The sequence below is a fragment of the Elephas maximus genome, chromosome 14 (genome assembly GCF_024166365.1).
Source record: "Elephas maximus indicus isolate mEleMax1 chromosome 14, mEleMax1 primary haplotype, whole genome shotgun sequence".
NCBI lineage: Eukaryota > Metazoa > Chordata > Mammalia > Proboscidea > Elephantidae > Elephas > Elephas maximus.
The window spans coordinates 11,223,906-11,232,262 of record NC_064832.1 but is presented as its reverse complement, the minus strand read 5'-3'; the positions used below and the strand labels follow the sequence as shown (position 1 = coordinate 11,232,262).

Genomic DNA, 8,357 nt, shown 5'->3' with positions numbered 1-8,357 from the left:
ACCAAAGCAATAAATAAATAAATAAATCACAATATACCTTATGAATATGGAAGCAAATCTTCTATAAAATACTAACAAACCAAATTCAGCAGCAAATTGCAACAAAATACTAGCAAACCAAATAGGGCAGCATATTGGAAGGACTATACACCACGACCCAGTGAAACTTATCCCACAAATGCAGGAGTGGTTAAACATAAATACCAATTAATTAAGAAAATGAACAAAAATGATTATATTAATTGATGCAGAAAAATCATTTGACACACTCCAGTACCCTCCCTTTCAGAATAAAATCTCCCAACAAACTAGAAATGTAAGGAAACTGCTTGTATCTGATTAAGGACAGTTATGAAATGCCCACGGCTCACATCACTCACATTGGTGAAAAACTGAAAGTTTTTCCTTAACATCAGGAACAAAACAAGGATGCTTGACTTCACAACTCTTATTCCATATTATTACATAAATACTAGCCAGAAAAGTTAGGAAAAAAAAAATAGGAAATGGCATTCAAATTTGAAAAGAAGTAAATTTGTTCCTATTCAAATGACATGATCTTATATACAGAATATCCTAAGAAATACTCTGGGCTCAAGCATAACAGTGATTGTGAGGATGGCACAGGACAGAGCAGTGTTTCCTTCTGGTGTACACAGGAGTCGCTATGAGTCAGAACAAACTTGGCATCACCTAACAACAACAACAGAGAATACACACACTCACATACAACAAACCAACAAAAACAAAAATAAACTATTAGATTTAATATACAAATCCAACAAAATTGTAGGATGTCAGGGGAACACACAAAAATCAGGTTTTGACTAGAGCTCTGGAGAACCAAATTTGATATCTCTGCTTATTTGTTTATTCATTCATTCATTTATCTCTCTCTGTTTATTTACTGATTACTCTCTTATACTTCAGATTTCTTCAATACCAAACTTTAGGTCTTTGAACCTTATCAGAGAGAGCGACTGTATGTACAGGGCTTATTTTAAGTAATTCTCCCTGTAGATAGTTTGTTCTAGTTTTGTTTCTTTTTCTCTTGAAACTTTAGTAGAGCCATGTCACACTGGGATGGGGAAAGCTTTTAGAAGGATTTGTGTCCACATTTGAGCAAAGCAGTGGAGGAGATGCTTCCATCCTTGAATCTATCTTAGTTTATGTAAAATAATAATCCAAAAAGGCAGTAAAAACACCATCATCATTAAGCTAATATTTATTAAGGGCTTGCAGCATGCTGGACAACATTGTAAGTTGTTTGCATGTGTTAACTAATTTAATTTTTAATAAACAATATTAGCGGTAGATGCTATTATTAGATAATCTATGAATCAAGAGAGCAAGTAATACATTCCTGCTTCTGCAATTCAGACAGAATGAGTCACCCCCATCCTACCTTCCACCATCACGCTCCACTTTTACTCCCTGATTTAATATATGGGCCCCTGAGAGATATTTCTCTTTTTATGCCTCAGGAAGAGTTCTAGGTTTTCATGTTCTCATACCCATCCAAAGTAGCTGACAACTGTCTGTGTATAATACACAAATATTTTTCTCATGCAATATCAGGTGATAATAATAATAAAACAATAACAACAAGCACCACTTAAAGGTATCAAACCTAACTTCAGAGGTAGGTTTTCATTGAAACATAAGAAACTTGAACTGCAGATCCTCTCACCTGTGCAGGCCTCTTCCACAGTCATATCAATTTTATATTTGTATTTTTGCTCTCTTGTTCTTAAAGAAAATGCCAGAAACTGTACAAGTTTCACAGTATTCAAAACTTACAAATATCACTTCAATATTCTAGAAATCCTTCCACAAGTGACTGAATGTGAGGAAATGTTGACTATTCATAGGACTCAATCGTTCAGTAAAAATCTGAGGTTAGGATTCCTAAACACCTGTGTTTCATCCTAAAACTGACTCAGTGATTGTTTGGCCCCTGGAGTTTTCTCTGGAAGGTGATTTAGAGAATAATGAGACAAAATATTTCAAATTAAGGAATAATTATTATAAATAATAATTTATGAATTATAAAATAACATATATATTATAATTGGAGAAAAATGAAGATAAGATCTACGATGTGACTTACATCCCTGTCTGTACATGAGAGAATAAACCTGTGTATTTTCTTCCCAAAATCTAACCCACATCGAGTTTCTTCTTAAGTTATTGCACTTTTCTTTTCCCATTCTTGAGCACAGCAGCTATTTCATGTCATCCCATAGAATCAGGTAAGGGAATTGACTGGGCAAAATTTCAGCTCACTTCAATTTTTCCAGATTAAATACATCTCATCGAAATAGAACAACATTATTGAGCACCATGCCAAAATCTAAATTCTACTCTACACGTGGGCACTTTAACCCTTAGGGATCACAGCATTTGTATTTGATCTGTGGACTTTCAGAAATCGGAGTCCCTTACTTCCATGGCCAAGCCAACCTTCCTATTTTGGGAATAAAATTATTGCAAAATTCAGCACATTAATAATATCACCTATATTAGATAACTCCTCAGTATTTCATGCATATTTTGTATAGAAAAAAAAATCAAACTATATATTAGCTGATTACTAACTATACGGAGTCAAAATCTACGTACATATTTTAAAGGTAAAATAGTTAACTTTTTAAAAAAAATTTTTAAAGCAATCAGCTAATATCAGTTATTTGATTTTTTTTTCACTTGAACAAATATATTTTGAGGCTTGACCCTTTGTTCATTTCCCTCCCTCCTCCCAGGAATGCAGACACCAGGACTAATAAAATATCACTTGTAATTTGTACAATGTGCTTAATCACGGACTAGGGGTCTGGTTTTCCCAGAAGGTCTCTGAGAAACGAAGTATGAATTCCACCCCGATTAGGCAGCCAGCCTGTGTCCACCGAGAGGTTTAAAGTCTTATATAAGGACGAGAAAATGAGTTTGAACATTTGATTCTTTTTTCCACTAAATTTTTTCATGGTAAATGATTGAAGACTTATTTGCTGAGGCAAAAAAAAAAAAAAGCAATCCTGCAAGTTCATAGAATGGTAACACTTCCTAAAATGTGTTTCAAATTAGGAATTTCACAGTTTTGGATTTCTTTGTGAATTTATTTTTCTGCCACCCTGTAGAAGTGTCAAGTAGCTTGATTTTCCTAATACATGCAGTTTTGTCTGTGACTTTTTAATATATATGACAAACAAATAATATAATTTAACTTAAAATTTTTTGAAAGACAGACTTGCTGTGCCTCTCTAATGCTGTGCCCAAGTGGGGTGACAGGAAAATCGTCTATGTAATTTTGCAGATCCATTTCTCAACTCCCTGTTTAATGATTTATTTCAAAAAATCTTCTAGGAGATTGAAACATTATCTCTATAAAAGGCAATATATCTCAATTAAAAAAATTTTTTCAACTATTTTTATATATGTAAAATAATCTATATGTCTAAATACCTAATGAAAAAGAATATGCTTTTCAACACAGTGGCTTGTTTTTCAGTTTTAAAAACGTGGTCTGCTGGAGGTAAAGCAGTCTTGTTCATAATAACAACCATTCAGATTTCAAATAGCTCTTTTGGGCCATTAATTACTCTGAATTTAACCTAAAATATTATAATACCTTGAATACTTCGCTACAATTCGTGTCAAAAAGATCAATATTTGACTAATCTCAGGGACACTATTTAAAGGAATGTGTTTTATTTGATAAATTATGTAGAGTGAATAGTATTTTTCTTGGATGCCCATTTCCTTTGATTTGAGCGATTTCTGGGCTGGCTAGATTATCCACATTACATTTGGATGATTACTGCAAAAATTGAATATCCAGATATGTTATCTGAGATTAATTTGGCCATATATTGATTTTAAATTTTCTTAGGACAGCAATCACAAAAGAGCAAGGTGAGAGATGTGTCTTTGTAAAGCGAGAAAAGGGTAGGGTTTGAAGGTCCAGTGCAGCCCCTACTGGGCAGCATGGTCCTGGAGGCATCACCTGTAGTCTTGACTGGGGTAGAAAAAAATGTTTCTTATTTTTGCCTTGCCACTTTGTATTATGCTCAAGGCATAGTCATATTCAACAATATTACTAGAATGGTGAAAGGCTGTGAACTGTTTCAAGCAATACAAATTCGTGGTGAGAGTCTTTGCAGTTGAATTAAAATATTTTGTAAATTGTTTTATTTCAAGTGAAATATATATGCATACATGCATATGCATATATTTTTCTATATATAATGTGTAACTGTCTAGTTTTCATAACTGATTTTGAATACATGCACATTATCTCACCAAGCTGAATTTTTAGTTCCCTTATCTGTTTTTATCATGTACTCATCATTCTAAAATGCTTCCGTAAAGCATATTACATTTATTATACTTCTACAAATTATTTACACAATGAAAATTCCTAATATGATATTGTTAGTTAAAAAAAAACAAAGTATGCCTCAGTTTATACGAACTTGTTTGACTATAGATAATGTAAAAAATAAAATTTCTACTAGAGTAAATTTGCATATGAATTTATAAGCTTTATTTGCAATTCATGAAAGGAAGTTTCAGACAATAGCTTCCCAATTCATGAATAGCAGATATAGTTTATGAGCTCATATACTAACTGGTTCATTCACATTTAGGCTTCTGAGGTCAGGCATTTACAGAACAAAGACTTACATTTTGGTGTGCTCATGTGACTGCATCTTGGACCAAGTATAGTCAAGTTAATAGTAAATATAACTGATGATGAGTCATTGAATTTTTTTTTTATTAACTTTTATTGAGCTTCAAGTGAACGTTTACAAATCAAGTCAGTCTGTCACATATAAGTTTATGTACATCTTACTCCGTACTCCCACTTGCTCTCCCCCTAATGAGTCAGCCCTTCCAGTCTCCTTTCTGACAATTTTGCCAGCTTCCAACTCTCTCTATCCTCCCATTCCCCCTCCAGACAGGAGATGCCTACACAGTCTCAAGTGTCCACCTGATATAATTAGCTCACTCTTCATCAGCATCTCTCTCCTACCCACTGTCCAGTCCCTTTCATGTCTGATGAGTTGTCTTCGGAGATGGTTCCCGTCCTGTGCCAACAGAAGGTTTGGGGACCATGACCGCCGGGATTCCTCTAGTCTCAGTCAGACCATTAAGTATGGTCTTTTTAGAGTCATTGAATTTTATATGCCAGAATTGTATTAGTATTTGCACGTGTATAATCAACAATTGTTATTGTCAGTTAATTTTGTGCTTTGCTGCTAACCACAGGGTTGGCAGTTCGAGTCTACCAGCCACTCCTTGGAAACCCTATGGAGCAATTTTACTCTGTCCTATAGGGTCTTTGTGAATCGGAATCAACTCAACAACAAGGGGTTTTATATTAAAGTTGGCTAGTTTTTAATTGAAAATATTTTCTGTTTCTTAACGTTGTTCTGCAATAAGAATTATCCAAAACTTTTGAATTTTAAAAAAGCCATCAGTAGTCTTTTGATTTCATATCCCAATTGAGGAGCAAGTGATAAACTTTTACTAATTGCCACTTCTTCCAAGTGCAGTTTAAATGTAAATTTCCCCAATTAATATAACAGGACTAAGTAAAATTAAAAATGCCATTCTTGACATGCTTCTTGAGTTAAATTTAGATGAATAATTGTTAACTTCTATTTTAATGATTCATTCTCCAACCATCCCTTAGGTCTGGCATATAGATAGATAGACAGACAGATAGATAGATAGATGATAGATGGTGATGATGATAGGTAGATAGACAGATGATAGATAGATAGATGATAGACAGATAGATAGACAGATAGATGATAGATAGATAGATAATAGATAGGTTTTAGGTAGGTAGATAGATACATGATAGATAGATAGATGATAGATAGACAGATAGATGATAGATAGATAGACAGACAGGTAGGTAGATAGATGATAGATAGATAGGTAGGTAGGTAGGTAGGTGGGTAGGTAGGTGGGTAGACAGGTAGGTAGATAGGTAAGTAGGTAGGTAGGTAGATCGGTCGATCTTTTTTTCTTTGGAGGGCTTTGTCAATGAATTCCTATTTACACTTACAGATGTTATCTACATAACCACCAATTCATTTAGAAGAGCTAAAATATTCCTGACCCACAAATGTTAAAATAATTTTTATTACAGTGTATAGCCAATACAAATTCAAAATTGAAAAATGGAGTCGAGAAGCTTTTTTTAAAGAATATTATACCAAGTGTAACCAACAGTGCAATTATAAACTATATATATGAAGGAATTGAGTGAAAGATTTTTCACAACATGTGAACATGTCTCTAGTCTATCATCATGAAGATATTTACAAGGGGAGTAATAACTCACGTTGCAAATCATCTAAATGTTTTATCCCCATATTATATTTTTATTCTGTGATCAATTTTAAAGAAACGTTATTATTTTATTTTTCAAAATGCCCATTGCTCAATAGACACAGATTCAGTGCATAAAAACCCAAAACCAAACCCATTGCTGTTGAATTGATTCTGACTCATAGTACCCTATAGGACAGGGAAGAACTGCCCCATAGAGTTTCCACGGAGTGCCTGGAGGATTCAAACTGCTGACCTTTTGGTTAGCAGCCATAGCACTTAACTACTACACTACCAGGGTTTCCTATATAAAAACAGGGAGAGACATAGTCACCTAAGCTGATTAAAGGGAATCCTACTGCATTTAATAATCATTTTGTTTTCTCTCAAAGGTCAATCAATGTTGTTAATGGAATTTTCAGATATGGTCTGCTTTGTTTTGATTTAAGCCATGAAGACAGAAAATCAAACTTTTGGAGCAGAGTTTATACTTCTTGGTCTTTTCCAATATGGCCAAATGAACAAGATACTCTTTGTTGCCATTACTGTCATCTTCTCAGTGGCTTTGATGGGAAATATCATACTGATCTACCTCATCCGATTGGACACTCTGCTCCACACTCCCATGTACTTCCTCCTCAGTCAGCTCTCCTTCATTGACATGGTGTACATCTCCGCCACGGTACCCAAGATGGCAGCAAACTTCCTGTCAAATGATAAGACTGTTACTTCTTTAGACTGTAAGATTCAAACCTTTGTGGTTTTGACCCTTGGTGGAACTGAAGCTCTTCGTCTTGGTTTCATGTCTTATGATAGATATGTAGTGATCTGTCACCCTTTACATTATCCTGTGCTCATGAGCAAGACGATCTGTTTGTCCATGGTCACATGTGCATGGGCCAGTAGTTCTATCAATGCTTTAATACATACACTGTATGTATTTCAACGTCCATTCTGTACATCTCGGATCATTAACCACTTTTTCTGTGAAGTTCCATCTCTAATGCCTTTGGTGTGTCAGGACACCTCCCAGTATGAGTATAGTGTCCTCTTTAGTGGCCTTGTCATTCTGTTACTACCATTCATGGCCATTCTGGCTTCCTATGCCTGAGTGCTTATTGTGGTGTACCAGATGAGCTCAGGTAAAGGGCAGACAAAAGCCATCTCCACGTGTTCCTCTCATCTGATTGTGGCAAGCCTATTCTATGGGGCTACTCTCTCCACCTATACAAGACCACACACCTTGCATTACCCTGAGGAAGATAAAGTGGTGGCAGTATTTTACAGTATCATTACACCTCTTCTGAACCCATTTATCTACAGTCTGAGGAATAAGGAGGTCATGGGGGCCATGAGAAGAGTGCTGGGAAAATAGACATTTGTACAGAAAATATGACTTTAGGAACCCTTTATAGTTTGAGACTGAACAACATGATTTGATTAGCCTACTGTCTAGAGAGAAGTAAGCTCAAAGAAATGTTTACAAAATAAATAAATGTAACAATGCCTTGGTTTCTACACTTCTCAGAAATAACTAAAGCTTTGTTATTGGAACTGGGTGGATTTGCCGTGTAAAAGCAAGAGAATGGTTGCCATTTTCAACTTTATCTTCTAAAGCAATAGATTTAATCCCTGTCAACACAATGCTCCCATGTCATAACAAATTTTTAGTACCTTTTTAATATTCTGAAATAAAATGCACATGAAATATAATTTACCATATAATACATAATATCAGGAAAATACATATGAGGACCAAACTATAATATAGAGCAAAATGCATACATCCACTTATTTATTTATTTATTCATTCATTGAACAAGGGCTTTAATGCTTTAACTCTGTGTGTGACACTGTTATAGGCACTGGTGAAATGGGATTAAACAAGAAAAAACTGACATAAGTCTCTGCTCTCATGAAGTTTACATTTTATCGTGGGGAGAAAGACAGTATATAAAATTAACTGGTAAAGCGACCTTATATGAGTCGGAATCAACTCGACAGCACTGGGTTTG

The 8,357-nt window shown here is 34.8% G+C and overlaps 1 pseudogene; it reads left to right on the top strand.

Annotated features, from left to right (window-relative positions):
- The first annotated feature begins 6,793 nt into the window (after positions 1-6,793).
- LOC126058121 (olfactory receptor 2AK2-like) lies at positions 6,794-7,772 on the top strand (annotated as a pseudogene).
- The last annotated feature ends 585 nt before the right edge of the window (positions 7,773-8,357 follow it).